At 38.9% G+C, this 17307-nt stretch overlaps 1 pseudogene; it reads right to left on the bottom strand.

Moving 5' to 3' along the window:
* Positions 1 to 5711: 5711 nt before the first annotated feature.
* LOC138838395 (RING finger and CHY zinc finger domain-containing protein 1-like) lies at positions 5712 to 14731 on the bottom strand (annotated as a pseudogene).
* Between the last annotated feature and the right edge of the window lie 2576 nt (positions 14732 to 17307).

The following is a 17307-nucleotide window of genomic DNA, read 5'->3' as shown; positions in this document are numbered from 1 at the left end:
AGGCACAAACTAAGTTTTTCTCCTGCAGGGCTCAGGACTGCTCTGCAGGTACAAGAACAAAATGCCAACCCAACCAACCTGAAGACACATAGCACCTGTGCTACAGAAGTACTGTTCTTTCGTGCAATGACAACATAGAGTCATAAACAGTCAACAGGATTGGCATGGCCCTACCCATGTCCCTATCCTAGCAAAGTGGTGCGAATTATTTACTCAGTAAATATTTACTGTTCTGATGCAAAGGTAGTCTTGGAGATGAAGGCATGTTACTCTCTTTTCCTCACTGATAATGGTAAAGAATTACAGAAATTTAGTTCCTAAAGGAACCTGGAAGATGATACCTACTTCACAGAGAAATAGAAACAAGGAGCTTAAGTGAATTGCCTGGATTCCATGTGATTTAACTAAAAAGATGAAATCAGAGCACACCACCTACTCTCCCATGCCAACATACACACCAGGTGCCCTCTACCACTGACCAAGGAAAGGCAAATTGTTTGCACAAAACTTTGAAGGAGTGGCCCATACAAATCTATCCTGACAAGGTTTCCATACAACTCTCCAGATTGGATTAATGTGGATAAGTCACACTTGGGCATATAGAAGTAGAATGCCTTTTCCTTGACATGAACTATTATGATATTTATAACACTATGGTCATATACCGACAGATGGACCTCAGGCAGCCCATGAGAACCATTATGTGTCAGTCTCATCATGTACTGAGTGATTTCTCTGGAATTATATAGCCTGAGTACTAGTCATTTACCACCTAAGACAACATGTAAGCTGAATTATGCAAGCAGTCTTAACATATGAACTTGGAAGATGAATGAAATATCACCCGGTACAAGAAGTATATTGGCAGAAGACATTTTAGACCAAAAGAGTGAAGATGGCTTAAAGCCGTAGATTTTAATTGCAACTGTTCTATGACTCTTAAAATAGTTGTCCAAATATTTGACAACTCTCTTACTATTGGCTTTAAATGTTTAGGGAAATGAAAAACAAACAATAAAACTAATATTTAGCATTTATAGTATATAATTTTAAACTTTGGATTAAAATGTTTAAATTGCTTTGTTAAAATTTAAAAAAACAGTAGATTGAGGCTGGGTGCTGGTGGATCATGCCTGTAACCCCAGCTACTTAGGAAACTGAGATCTGAGGATTGCGGTTCAAAGACAGCCCAGGAAGGAAAGTCCATGAGACTCTTATCTCCAAGTAGCCATCAAAAAGCTGGAAGTGGAGCTGTGGCTCAAGTGGTAGAGAATTAGCCTTGGGCACCAGAGCTCTGGGTCAGCACGTAGGCCCTGAGACCAGTACACATGCATGCAAACACACACACACACACACACACACAAACACACACACACACACACACACACAGTAGATTGAGGAGCACCTACTTTCCTACCATATAACAAAATAATGTTTTGAGCATCTGGACTAGCTAGCATTACAGGCCTGAGTCATCAGTGCAAAGCTCCAGATTCTGTATTAGTGCATATAAGTATATACTGTCGAATTTTCATTAAGAAATTTGCATACCTGTCTATAATAATTCAGTGTGAAGTTCTGTAGGCTTCACTTCCTTTGGGGGCACGCTCACATCCTTTTCATCATGACAACTTTCCTAGCTTAGGCTAGTCAATGTCACTCTTTTCAGAACCATAGTCAGATGATGGCAGAGTAAACATCCCCCACTGTGTTAGAAAATTATTTGTGGCTTTGACTGAAATACCTAAGAAAGATAATTAAAGGGAAGAAGAATTTATTTTGACCCACAATCTCAGAGCTTCATCACTCTGGGCTGGAAGTGAGGCAGTGGCAAGTGCATGTGGAGAAAGCTACTCACCTCATGGTGACCAGGAAGCAAAGAGAGATACAGGAATGAGCCAGAGCAAGATAGAGCCCCAAGGAGAAAGCCCTAGTGGCCTACAAATCTCCAGCTAGGCCCCAACACCTTGGAAAATAATGCTACCATATGTTAGCATGATTTCCTGTGGGGTCTATTTCACATTTAAGCCCTAGAAGTCACCATCGTCTATTTCTACTTAAGAACTGCATCTATGTGGAAGTCCAATTTAATTTCCAATATTAGCACGTTGTATTCTATTTCCCTTTCATCTGCACTGATTTATCAGTATTAATGAATTGATCAATTCATCAATTCACTCTCTGCCTCCTCCATCCTATTAACTGAGTGTGTGTTATTATCACGGGGAAGCAAAGAGACAACATGACTCCATCTTTTCTATCTGTGACTGTCTGGACAGATTATGTGTATGCACACAAGACTGGGAAAATAAGAGAAGTCATTGGTCACTGATCATGATGGATATCACTTCTTTATATAGTGGTTAGTGGGCTGAAGCAGTTAAATGTGTACTTTATGCAGTGCCTCAGAGTTAATATAGTATACCACAGTAACTGAAATGTGAACCAGATGCTTGAAGAACCGATTTTGTTTGACTAAATCACAATCACTGACATGCACGCATATCCTAACCAGGCAGAGCAAGGGCTTTTTCTTATTCCCTATACATTATGTGATAGATTTGCAATTAATTTCCATTTGGGGCAGAAAGCAATCTCAGTCAATTCAGTGTATCAACCATTTCAGTCCCTATTTCTCACAAATGTTCCCAGCACTCTGTAAAAGTAGTTGGCGCACTTTTAGTGGCAAGTATTTATTAAGTGCATGATGCAAGCAGGCTTACACAGCCAGGGGCCCTTGTTGGCTTACATAACTAAAGCCCGGAGGCAGGACAAAGCTTCCAGCTCATGCTCACATGGATCCCTTTGGTTCTGCCTGACTGGGTATGCCAGTGTTATCCACAAAGGTCAACAACAATGAAAAGGACTCTTCAGAGGTCTGCTAGAAGAGCAAGAAAGAACATCTCCCCCAGTCCCCATGAGCCAGAATTGGTGTACACATTTGCCATAGCTTAAATGTGGGTTGTGTCACCCAAAGTTCCATACATTAAGAGTTGGTCTCAGGGAAGCACCATTGGGAGGTGGGAGACTCTTGGGGAGGTGTGGCTTAATTAGAGGTCTTTTGGGGGTTCTTTTGGGGAGGGATGCCTTTGAACAGATTGTGGGCAGTCCCTGTCCTTCCCGTCTTTTGGCTCCAGTTATGAGCTTTTCTTCTTACACATCCTCTGCTGCCCTCCCTGGAACAGTGCTGATGCAGGTGTCATGCCTTTGATCCTCCAAACCTATAGCTAAATAAACTTTTTTTCTGGGGCTAGGAAGGTGGCTCAGTGGTAGAGTGCTTGCCTTGCATGCATGAGGCCCTGGGTTCAATTCCTCAGCACCACATAAGCAGAAAAGGCTGGAAGTGGGGCTGACACTCAAGTGGTAGAGTGCTAGCCTTCAGCTGAAGATCTGAGGGGACAGCACCCAGGCCCAGAGTTCAGGCCCCACGACCGACCAAAAACAAAAAAAAAAACTTTTTTCTCTTTATAAGTTAGTTATCTTCGATATTTTGTTATAATAACTAACAGCTGACAGCCATAATACTTATTTCTAGACCATCAGGGCTAGATGGATTTGTCATTTCCAGTTAGAACTGTCCATGGAAATGAAGTACCTGGGCTTTGAAGGAGGGAGTGACCCCTGAACAAAATTCAGGCTCAAAATAGGAAAAGCAAGGACTTCATGCTGGAATTCATACAGCCCCATGTGAATATGCCCAGAGTGACAGGGCAGCTCCTTATGGGCATGTGAAAGGGGTTTTTACCCTTACAAACCGTCATCAGATGAGAGGTACATTTCCTTTAGCTCTTTGGTTCCTTTTTTGCTGCTGGGTCGTAGTAAGTGGGTAGAACATCGTGCATACATTTCTCTGTAACAAAATGTTTAAATTGAGATAAATTATAATTTTTATGGAGCTAATACTTTATTTGGAGATCTACCTCTTAGAAAGCTGAGATATTAAAAAAAAATAGCTTACCGATCTGTGATGGATATTCATTATTGTTAGTTTGTGACAGGGTTTCAGCTCAATACACCCACATTTTTCATTTTCTAGTGATAAACCTCAAGAAATTGCAATTGCAGAAATAAAGAGCCCTGGGAAAGGAAGGAATTTTCTTAGGCAATGCTAACTCTGTTTTGAACAATTTCTAAATTTCTTGTAGAAATCTTTTTTTATGGTTGACACTATTGTTATTAGCTTTTCCATAATTGGAAAGAAAAGATTCTAGAGAAATATCAAAAACGGCTCTGAGAATGCAGTCATTACTATATATCAGAAGGCAGGTACAATATATTCACATTCATAGAGGTACAATATATTTATATTCACAGTGCTGTCTTTCATATGTAACAGGAAATTATCTTGGGGGGGTGAAGGGAAGGAGAAAAATGAGGGAAGGGATAACAAGTTTGACAAGAAATATACTTATTACCCTACTTGTGTAACTGTAACACCTCTGTACATCACCTTGACAATAAAAAATAAATAATTATCTGACACTTAATTCTACTTTTCCAGCAGAGTATCTATAAAGAATGATTAAAATCCAACTCTGCCAAGAAACACTTTCTTAGATAGAATTACCCTTCAACAGTGACACAATACTTGATCGAAGTACTTGTTCTGTTCAAAAGTATCAGATAAAATGAAAAAGAAAACATTTAAAAAGCAGAAATAAACCCAAACCACAAAGGAGAACCCTACAACCACTGGATTCATACCAAGATGACGGATTAAAGGAAAACAACTAACTAGCATTTTAACAAGTCAGTCATCTTTGAATGGAAAGAGCCCCCCTAAAAGAAAACAGAGGCCATGTAGTATTTGAAAGCTTCAGACCACAATCAAATCCCAACATCACTGCTAACAGAGCTGTAGCTGGGTGCGCTCATTTGGATATGTTCAAGGATGCAGTCACTGATATTTAATCATCCTCTCATTCATCTGGGAAGGGATATTTGATACCACTTTACTTTGACTATATTCAACCTGAGCACCATGCTGTCAAAATAGCACGCTGCTATAATTTTAAAAAACTAAAGCTTCTATGCCAATATCAATTATCTTCAGTTCACCTTCGAGTCTACAAAACACTAAAATCATATCCAAAGAACATAAGAGCACACAAAAGCCACATCTAATCTACTAACAGGGAACACCACACTGCTCAGCTATTCCTCTGTGACATTCTTCTTTTATTTGTGGTGTTTAAATTTCTCTTTTTAGTGATCAGTGGACAACTGGATCAGGTTCTGTTTTGAGATCATTGACAGCAGAATTAGAAACTACTGGACCTATAAATGTATGTGATCATACCTAGCTATTAGAATCATTAGCCTTTCTAAATAGATACCAACATTTCAAATCATTGCTGTGATGCAAGTTTAGTGGTTTTATGCCCCAACTATATACTATAGAGAAGAAAATCTATTCTTTGTGATGGAAAATATGGAAGTGGGTATAGAGAAGAGTATAACAGCGGACCAGAGCTTATCTAGATTGATTTTATTTATCAATTTATTGTTTGGTTATTTATTATGCCAGTAGTAGGGTTATAAACAGACCCCAATCCTAAGTACATGTAATACGACGTTATGCCTTGACCCTAGTATAAAACACATCAACTCTAATGTATAGAATATGACACATGATGACCAATAGAACACTTTTCCACAGAGCTTTTTCTAATGTCACAAGATGCTGACTTTTCCAGCTAAGTAGATGCTGTTCATTGCTGACCCAGTGAATTTCGACGTCCTCCAGCTTGAACAGTACTGTAGGATTCACAGATCTTACATTGCACACCTCGAATATGAAACTGGACTGTGGATCACCCATCATAGTCACTGCAGAGAATATCCACGGTCAGGTTCTGATGTGCAGACAGCGTGGACGTCTATGCTATCTCATCATCCGGCTGTCTCCAGTGCCTCATTATAGCTAAGGCAGAGTACATATACAACAAACACTGGTGGTCTCAACATTTCTTCATAACACATTCCATGTAAAAGATGTCACATGACAAGGCATGAGCAATAACAGCATGACATATGTGAATGGATAATTCTGTCAGAAAACATTTTCAATGTACTTATGATTTCCTTGATGATTCATAGCTAAGCATAAGTTACATTTCAGTGTGTGTGTGTGGGGGGGAACCTTTCTGACCAATCCTACAAACTCAACAGTTTTCACAATGATATGCTTTGTCAAACAGATGGCACATACAACAACACTATTCTCCCAACAATGTGCTGTATTCTTTACACATCTGCATGGCATGCTGGATTTTGTCACAGTTTATACACTGCACTTCTTTTACTTTAAAAAGAACTGGATGATGATCTTCGTTGTTATCATGACACAAACAAGGAGTCTACAGGAGACAAATTCTGTCATAGTGACCACAGGTCTGCTGCCCTTGCTTCTAGCTACAGACCCCATATTTTCCATATAGCTACATTAAACATGAGACTATAAGCCTGCTGGCAGAGAATCCAAATGTGGGTTCCAAGAAGAAAGGAATTACATGAAAATTACTCATTTAAGGAAACTCCCTGTGTGGTTTTTAAATAGTGGATGTATATCAAACCCCTAAGGCATATAGATTTCATTGTTGCATGAAAGGAATAGCAAAGTTGTTTTGTTTTTATTTCACTTATTTGTTTATTTATTTATTTATTTATTTATTTTTGGGGTCTGGTCATGGGGCCTGAACTCAGGGCCTGGGCGCTGTCCCTCAGCTCTTCAGCTCAAGGCTAGCGCTCTACCACTTGAGCCACAGCGCCACTTCTGGCTTTTTCTTTTTGCTTATGTGGTGCTGAGGAATGGAACCCAGGACCTCATGCATGCAAGGCAAGCGCTCTACCACTAAGCCACCTTCCCAGCCCCACTTATTTGTTTATCTTGTGCTGATAATATGACTTGAACTCAGGGTCTCATACTCTTCCTTGGATTTTTCATTCAAGACGGACACTCTTCCACTTGAGCCACACTTCTACTTCCTGTCCATCGCTAGTTAATCGAAGATAAAGAATCTCATACATTTTTCTGCCCTGGCTGGCTTCAAACCATGATCCCCATGGGTCTCAGCCTCCTGAGTAGCTAGGATTACATATGTGTGACACTGGTACCTGGCTAGATTGATTTTTTAATGTTAATATTCACAAACCACAGACATTATATTTCTTCAACTATTAAAATGTATAATTCCTTCATTCCAACTTTAAAAGATGCCAGAATTTCAAACGTGCTCTTGGGGCTCATGAACAAAACCGCTACAGTACATCTTTCCTATGGCTGGAGCCTCTAAAGCCCATTCCTCAACCGCCTGCTCCCCACAAGTTCTAGCACTGTCCACACGGTGGCGGTAGTGTCTGTTTAGCATGATGGATTTCTAAAGCTGGATGATTTCTAAACCAGTTCCAGTTTTCCTTTGCAATCAACATGTTAAAAAAAAAAAAAAAAAAAAAAACAACCAACAAAAGCTTACATTTCCTTTGTACTTAAACAATAAATGCCCACTTGTATTCACTGCTGGAACTTCATACTGAATTTCAACACATTTCATTAGATTTTTCAATCACATAACATACTATAGCTGTAAATACCAGAGTAATATAAATCTCTTTTCACCCACCTGGGAATGACCCACACTCATTAAATCCGTTTTTTATCTTCTTTCTGTTTCTCTTTTCCCAATGCTTACCTACCCCTGGTTTTCATTGCTAAGCAACAATGAGAGCTTTGTTAAACACTAACCCTTAAATGCCCTCATTTTCTCTAAAGAGAACATGGCTACAGCCCAAATTATCTTCTTTTCCTTAAAAAAAAAAAAAAGAAAAAAAGCAGCAAGATGCTTATGACTTATGATAACAGTAAGTTAAATCACATCCCAATAGGTAAATGCAGGGAAAGCAAACCCAGGATTCTTGAGCAACTCTGAACATATGCAAACATTGCCTTAATAAGGGACTATTTTGCCTTTAAAAAAGAATCAAGATTTTTCTGAAGCACCTAATATATATGCTAAGCATTCTCCCAGGTGTTTAATGTTTATTATTCATTCTAATCTTCAAAATATGATTTCTGTTAACACTCTACTTTTTCCAAGACTTTTCTACTCCAGGACAGAACAACTTTATGAAATTCTGTTGTTTTGAGAAAGAGGAAAATGCAAACAGGAAACTAGAATAATAATTCGCCACTCCAGTCTGAGGCAAAATATAGTTTATTTTATTGTATTTAGTTAGTTAGTTTTTTGGTAACAATATCACACTATGGAGCCTAGGCTGGACTTAAACCCAAACACGTCTACCTCTATCCATCAAGGGCTGGGATTACAAAAATGAGCCGCCATACCTGAGTGCAAATCTGTTGTTTTTTTTTTTTTTTCTTTTAATTTAAACTTTTACATTACTCTTCCAGAGCAGAAAGCAGATATGTGTAGACGTTAAAAGCTTTGCTACTTATGACTATATTCTGTCAGGCTCCAATGCCAGTAGGCCGCATCACCTCTTCTCATCCTGAGGTCAGAACACTGCACAAATTGTGATCTTCTCACTTCTTTGTCCATTGTGTAAAAGAAGACTGAGAATTTCCACACTGTGCGAGGCTCACCTGGTCACAGGATAGGAATGTTTACAACCTAGAACAGCAGACCTGCCTTATACATGGGTGAATAATAAGATGACTCTTGTGTGAAACCATGACATTTTGGGATAATCATAACTAACTGGTACAAGGGAAGCCTTCACAGACAGCTAGACTGGGGGATTAGACTAGCTGGACGATCAATAAAGATTCACACAAAATCCTAGGACTCTACAGGCATCTCTTAGGATCTTTGAAGGAATTGTTCCAGGACCACTTCACATACCAAAATCTATACACTCTCAAATCCCTAATATAAAATGATATAATATGTGCACACAAGCCATGCAAAGAACTCTATTTTCTCTAAGTCATCTCCATATTGCCTCTAATACCTAATGCAATCTGTACTAGGTGTATTGTGCTGTATTGTTTAAGGAATAATGACAAGAAAAATCTCAGTCTATGTTTACTACAGAAGCATTTTTTCCAAAATACTGGTTGAATCCACAGATATGGAATGCACAGATATGGAGAGATGGCGTTATGCATATATTAGAAATATGTGCCAAGCTGCCTCTATTTTCTATGGTTTTCTTAAAATATATATTATTAATGCCAAGGTAAAAACCAAAAAGTTCTTCAGTGAAAGCCATAAATTACTCCTCTTGGTCACAACCACACCCTCATGAAATTAATGCCGAATAAATATCTAAAACAGATTGAACCACAGGGCACCAAATAATTAGAATGGCCAAGGAACCCCCCTGCCTGCATTCATTCGCCTTTGTATCCACATGGTGGCATAAGCATGCTCATATGGCAATGATATACTATCCTCAATCCCTCAGAAGACCACAATAGTAAAAGACTAGAGCAGTGCTTGGCTAGTCTGGAAATAGGAGAGTTGCTAGGGTGCTGAGAGAGCTCAGAGCAGGGCAAAACATGACAAGTGAAGAAGACGCCTCCCGCCTCCTGCCTCCAACCCACAGATCTTCTTTCCTTCCTGAATGCTTGCCCTTTGCCATCAGCTGCCTCCGGAATATCAGTCCCAGACACCAGCTCATCATCAGACTCCACTACTCTGGAGCTTAGGGAGTCAAGTTTCAGGTGAAAACCAGAAAAAGACATTTATGAGCTACGTGAGAGCAGACATTCCATATGGTTTCTGACTTATAAAAAGTAAAATAATACATATATATTTTTAAATCTCGGGCATAGTCTCTACTCAAACTTGTGTTTTCTTAAACTATAATGTCGTCTTGTGGTTACCCTCTGGAGGGAAGTATTTTTCAGCAGAGGTCTCCCTTGGAAATAAAAAAAAAGTTATTCAAGCTCAGACTTTTGGCTGTGTCAGCAAGAGCTTTCATACATGGTTTGCCAGCAGACTGTGGAGGCTGGATGATATGCTAGTAGGAGCAGCCGCCATTCTCCACACCCATTTGGATGGAAGATGAAGAGTGATTTTTGACAGTTCCATTTTAGATCTGATTAATACTGATTAAATAGAGTATGAAAAACTCAGTTCTCTTATGCCAGATATTAGGCCAATTATTATGATTCTCATAATGATTAACTCAGGGCACAATTATTTCTCTGTAATTAGAAGCTTGGGTTTTGGCTTCCAGGGCTAGCTCTGCATTCACTGGCTATGCAGCCTCAGTTTCCTCCTTTGTAAAACGGTTTTAATATTGGCCTCAGAGTAGTTTTTAGGGAAATGTGTCAGGTTCATAAGAATAACTTACAATTATTGAGCTAGGCACTTGACTGAACAGGTGACATCTTCCCATTGTGTCAAGTTGGGGGTCTACTTGCTACAGCTGTTGGGTCTACCCTAAGCAATATCAAGTAGAGAACTAAAACCTAAGCATGTGTATTGAACAATGTTATCTGAGATGGCTTAATCTACTTATCACCAGCTAGAAAACAAATTCGTAGCAACAGAAAAAGAGTTAGGAGCCTGGGCTTCCATTTCAATAGCTGGTAAGTCATTCAGCCTCCCTGAGAGTTGATACACCTTGGGTAGAGCGATAATAATCATCTAAGTTTTTATCAGGATTCCATGATGCTAGGATGTAGAGTGTTATCAGTACAACAGTAATGTAATGCCAGCATTCCAGGCGTGTTCTACCAGATCACCCTTGGAAACAAGCTCAGCTAGTCTGTCTTGGACAAGCGTGGCTCTTTGGGCTCTCCTGTGTGCCCCAAGCTCTCCTGTGTCATCTTTCTTGTCCACAAAGCAGTTCTTCAGATGTAACAGTAACAATTCATAGAGAACTACTTCCTCTCAAATTCCATCTGAAGTTGATTTGATTTCCAGGCCTTTTTTTTTTTTTCTTCCTTTGGACTTAAGACACTTCTGTGGCGTTTTTTTCTTTTAGGGTATTTGTATTACTTTATTGATTTAATCACCCACTTTCAAGTTCTAATACATGAGCCATGACTTCACTGTCAGCTCCGAGTACGAGTTACAGAGACTAAATTCACAACTCATATAGACAATGTATTTGTAGGAGTAAATCTCGATGATGGCTATTTCCATAGTTTAGTTAGAAGTATGGCCTGGAGTTGAGAACTCTGAGATCTGCTTACAGTTCAGAAGTGGTGTTTGCCACTAGACAATAGCCTCTTGTAAATTTTCTAAATGAGCCTTGTGGTGATGACATCTAGATAGCTGGGACACTCCAGAATGAGGAAGTGCAAAAGGCTGCTGCCTGTCCTCCTTTTTCCAGATGAGAGGAAAGTCTTGGGACAACCTCGAAGGCCCATGTCTGCTCAGCAAGGCTGCTGTGGCTCTGAGGTGTCTGGGCCTTGAAGACTTTCCTGCTCCTGAACTCTACTTTTGCTAGACTCTTGAGATCCAGTCACTGTATTGCACTACCATGCACTGTAGGCAAGGGAGTTATTTCTGCTTCCCATTCCACTGTCTTACCCCCACCTCACACAGCCATGTGTTATTTTCCTCTCTAGAAGTGCCACATTCCGCGTTTCATGCTGCTTAGGTGTTTCTACATTGACTTGCTTTCATTGCTTTCATAATGGACAAGATAGCATAGGAATGTCTCTTTCACCAAGACAATCTTGCTTTTATTCCCTGTTTTTTAAGCATCAAATAAAAACTCTTGGCCTCTCCAGAGTCTGGTCATGATGTTCATAACCAGACTTCCAAGTCCATGAAAATCTTCCATAACACATGAAATTGCACTCCCATGCACTGTTTTATTTGACTAAATTGGCACTAGTTGGTTTCAGCTGTATGACTGTTACAGAATTTACTGGAATCGCTTCAAGGTTTATTTCATTTTGAATGCCACAGACCACAGTGATATCCAGCTAGCACTTCAACTCCAATATGTCTGGTGTACCTAGCCGTTTTCTTCCTATGTTTAATGTTCATCAGTGTCTGCGGTAGCAGGAAAAAGAGTGATTTTAACTCTTTTAACTCTCTGGAAGATGTTATTAATTTAATTTTCTTCAGAGTCACAACTAACAAAGTTTTACTGGAATCGCTACTAAAGTTCAAAAACGTGTAGATATACTTTTCTCTTTTAGCTATTTTAAATGCTAAAGATGAAGAGCTAGAAAACAATAGCCCAAAGTCTAAGGCAGCTTGTCATTGTTAAACTTCATTTGCAAATGTAGGGTGTTTTTTTTTTTTTTTCAGTCGTGGGGCTTGAACTCTGGGCACTGTCCCTGAGTTCTTCAACTCAAGGCTAGTGCTCTGCCACTTGAGCACAGTGCTACTTCCAGTTTTCTGGTGGTTAATTGGTGACCAGAGTCTCATGGAGTTCCCTGCCTGGGCTGGCTTTGAACCATGATCCTTGGATCTCAGCCTCTTGAGTAGCTAGGATTATAGGTGTGAGCCACCAGCGCCCCAGCTATAAATGTAGTTTACTGGAGTACAAATTTGTTTGCAGGCTCTATACTTGTCCCAACATCCAACTGCTCACTGCTCACTTCATTAGTTTCTCTGTGTCTCTGTCCAAGTGATCCTTTATCAAGTAAGGGTTCCCTTGTCACTTTGTGCAACTAACACATAGACACATACCACGTGCACACATGTACCTAATATACCAAATAGGGATTCATTTTTCTGACATAAGAAAATACACAGGAGTAGGCCTTTCATAGCAAATATAATTGCCTGGTGTTTCATTCAGAGCCTCAGTATGTCCCTGATCTTCCAGTGCATTATAACTAGACATTATCATATGTATATATTATATATAATAACTAGATGTTATATTTCATATGCATATGATATATATTATATAATGTATGATGTATATTACATATAATTTATCATACATTGTAATAACTAGATACTATATATCATATGTATATATTATGTACATATGACATGTGATAACATCATATCATATGTAATGTATCATATATAGTCATATGTATCATGTGTATAATGATAACATATCTCCTCCACAGTTATAAAATACCTGGTGCACTTTCAAGTAGCAGACTACAATCATAAGAGATTATAAAGCTGAAAATAGCTAAGTATTCTTTGTAATAGTCATCATATATTTCTAAATATCATGAACTGTATTATTCTCAAATTAAAAATGATGCATAAATATTCAAATAAATACAACAAAAATATTCACAAAAGAAATATCTATTTTGGAAACTAAAACAGATGTTTAAATATCTAATATAACAAAATATAACAAAATTGACATTAGAAAACATAATCAATGTTTAAAAATGTTCAATGAAGAGCTGCTAAAACCTGAATTTCTCTATGCTATATATCAAATGCATATATATATGCATTTATTTACAGGCATTTTATATTATAACATCATTTAAAAGATAAAGAAACCGAACTGGGAAGGTGGCTTAGTGGTAGAGCGCTTGCCTTGCATGCCTGAGACCCTGGGTTCGATTCCACAGCACCACATAAGCAAAAAGAAAAAAAAGCCGGAAGTGGCACTGTGGCTCAAGTGGTAGAGTGCTAGCCTTGAGCTGAAGAGCTGAGGGACAGCGCCTAGTCCCAGAGTTCAGGCCCCACGACCAGACCCCCCCCCCAAAAAAAGATAAAGAAACTGAGGCTCAGAGATATTAAGTGATTTGTAAAAGATGCCCCTACCCCATGCCTAATAAGCCTAATTCCAAATTTCCCACTGTACTCCCAGACATGAAGCTTTTCTTTTGTTTTCCACCAAAATCTAAGAGTACTTTGCCGTGCATGTTGGTACACTGTGATTTTTTTTTTTTTTTAGCACACACTGAGGAAAGAAATACAACTTAAGAATTTTTTACTTTAGTTTCAAGGTAAACAAATACATCCACAACACTTTGTTATGATAAGATAGGTGGGGATATATTTTCAGACCAGATTCCTGGGGCCTATACATTATACCATCACATACTGTTGCCTCCATTTAAAAGCAAATTTAAGAAAATCAGAAAGAAAGAAAAAAGTAAAGAAAGAAGACAGGCACATAAACATACAAAGGAGCTGTGACAAAGCTCTCCCACACAGTGTGGACAGGCATTGACCCAAGCTAGCTGCAGGATAGTATTTCATTGTTAGTGTTCCTGCTTCCTCAGCCTTATGGATTTCCTTCCCTTGTTTTATTTACAGCAAGACCTCCAGTTCCCTTCACTACTGTGCCGAATCAAAACGAGGAAAAACTTATGAAGTATGTACATACGTTTGCTGAATGGTTAATGAATGACACTGGGCTGAAACATAGTCAAACTAAACATGACCTCATCTAGACCCTTAGATTTGGTGTTTTACATTGAACTGTAAACTGAAAGAATAATTGCAATGAAGGCAATAGGCACATGCAAGTACATAAGGAAATAAATATGTGGAAAGAAGGAGCTGAGGGACCCTTCCCCTTAGAGTAGACCTCATCTGTCACACCTAAATGAGGTAAATCTAACTTAGTCCTTTTAAGGATTTGGGGATGAACAGGAAAGCAAATGGTCACTTCCCCGAGTCAGAGGATACCAGCACATTGATCATATCCACGAGCTGCCATGTTGTTGTTTTACATTGTCCTAGAGTACCAGGTCCTTTGTGTGCAATATTATTCGAGATCGGATATCTCTTCCTTCTCTCTGGCTTAAATCTATCTCTGTACCACGGAAACAGATGAGAGCCGACACTGTGACCAGCAGTCTCATGCTAGGACCCTGCTTAGTGTTTCACAGACATGATCTCATCTCTCATATGAGACACAATCCATTGTTTTCCTTTCCCTAAGCCCCATTTTCCTCTACCTCCATGGAGTTGACTGTATTTGGTATTGCAAAACAAGTAGAATCACCGTATTTCTCCTTCTATGACTGGTTTGTTTCACAAAGAATGAGGTCCTCCATACTTATCAATGTTGCTGCTTATTGCTGGATTCCCTTCTTTTCCTTAAGGTTGAATATTTTATTTTATTTTCCTTATCCACTTATCATAAATTCATGGACATCTATACTACTGTGTACTGGCTATGATAGATAATGTTATAATGAATATGGGAATACAAGTGCCCCTCTGAAATTTTTTAAATCTTTTTATTATAAAAATAGTGTACAGAGGGGTTACAGTTACATGAATAAGTTAATGAGAACATTTGCTATCAAGCATTGTTACCCGCTCCTTTGTTTTTCCCCTACCATTCCTTCCCTTCCCACCTTTCCAACTCCTCCCCCTTCCTCCCCCCCAACCCCGCCCAAAGTTGTAAAGTTCATTTTCAATATAGTGTCTTGTATGTCTCTTTGAGAATCTTATTCCCCTTTCAAAGAGAGTGTAAAGCTGAAAATCTGGGTCATCTGGTAGTTCTGTTTTTAATTGATTAATTTTTTTGTGCCAGTCCTAGGGCTTGAACTCCGGGCCTGGGAGCTGTCCCTGAGCTTTGGTGCTCAAGGCTAGCATTTTTGAACCACTGCTTCCATTCTGGCTTTTTGGTGGTTAATTGGACAAAGAGTCTCAGGGACTTCCTTGCCTGGGCTTGCTTTGAACCGTGATCCTCAGATCTCAGCCCCTTAGGATTACAAGCATGAGCCAACAGTGCCTAGTTTGTTTTTAATTTTTTAAGGAATTTTATATTGTTTTCCATTAGCAGCTGCTCTGATCACTGTCCTATAAAGGTTTCTCTATATTCTCGCCAAGAATTCATTATTGTTTATTTTACTTCTTTTTCTTACTTGACTACTTTGGATAGAACTACAAGTACCAGACTGAATAGAAGTACCCCATTGTGACATTCTTTCCTTATTTCCCATCTTAAAAGAAAAGCTGTCAATATCTCATTGGTAAATATGATGTTACTTGTAGTCTTCTTACAAATAGATTCTGTGGTTGGAGCCCTTTCTTTCTAGCTCTAGTTCATCATGAAAGTCCTTGAAACATTGGACAAATTTAGCATCTTTTCATGTTTGGTTAAAGTCTGATTATAAGAAAGTACTCTGTATTGTGTAAATGCTTCGATGCTTTCAGCTAGGAATATTTAACTTATAAAAAAAAGTTTTGAAGTTTCCCTTCAACTAAAACTTATTTTGTAAAAATCCTAAAGCTATCTGATTTTTCCATTTTACTAAAAGATATTTCTTTGTGCTTGACACAGCCAGACATTACTTCAGAACCTATTTTTTCCCCTGCTACTTCTAAAATTTGCCCATAATTTATTTATAGCAAAAATTCTTTCAAAATAATGCCTACTTAGGAACAACCGATGAGCTTTCCAATCTTATGGCCAAAATATCATTTTGTCTTCCTTCCTGACTCTTTGACTGAGAATATTGCTGTGACTGACTTAAGATAAACTTAGGATAAAGGCAGGCTTTCAAATCGATTGGGTCTAATTCAATGAAAACACTATTAGTTTAACCAAGATCCATGTTCTCCTTGCTTGAGACAAAGGGCTGTGGGAAAAAATCATCAGGGATTCCACAACAACCCACAGCAAGCAGGTGAAAGATCCCAGTCTGTACTTCTTTGTTGACCTCTGTTACTGTTTCAAGTGTCACCGCTTATCCCTTTACTAACCGCTAAGGTGACACTCATAATTGTTCCCTGGAAAGCAAAGGAATTTGAATATGAAACAATTCTTTTTAAGCCTTAAGCAACAGCACAACTCTGAACACCGACAAATTAGGCAAACCCTAAAAATCTCCCCAGTTTTATCTGAAGGATCGCAGTACAAAGAGGCAGATACTAAGTAGGTTAGCAATCTTACCGAACTGAAGAGACAAGCTTTTGGAAACTGATATTCACGAGTCATAAAATCTAGAGAGGTTTTTTATTTTTGACATCTTTGAGTGAATCCGCTTAAGATTTTGGCTGGATACCAGTCTGCACTTTATTAAAGAGAAACTCTGAGGCCAGGCAAGCAACAAGTGCTAAGAAGAAGGACAACCGCCAAGAAGTGATTGGTCACACAGTCAGGGTACAGAAAAAATGATCCTATAGCAAAAGGGAAGACTTCCATTTTTATTGTTATTGTAAAGGTGCTGTACAGAGGGGTTACAGTTACATAAGTCGGGTAATGAGTACATTTCTTTTTGAACAGTGGCACCTCCTTGCTCATTTTTGCCCACCTAATCCCCCTGCCCCACAACTTGTACAGTTCATTTCTAATATAATGTCTAGCAAGTGTCATGGCTGAATTGATTCAACCTTTGTCCCATCATTTCTGTGTTCCCCCTGGCCCTTCCCCAAACAGATAAATTTACATACAAGACAAAAGGCACAGAAAGCAAAAACAGAG

Source organism: Dipodomys merriami, unplaced genomic scaffold, assembly GCF_024711535.1.
Source record: "Dipodomys merriami isolate MVZ:Mamm:240054 unplaced genomic scaffold, mDipMer1.0.p SCAF_10, whole genome shotgun sequence".
Lineage (NCBI taxonomy): Eukaryota > Metazoa > Chordata > Mammalia > Rodentia > Heteromyidae > Dipodomys > Dipodomys merriami.
This window is presented reverse-complemented; position numbering and strand designations above follow the sequence as displayed.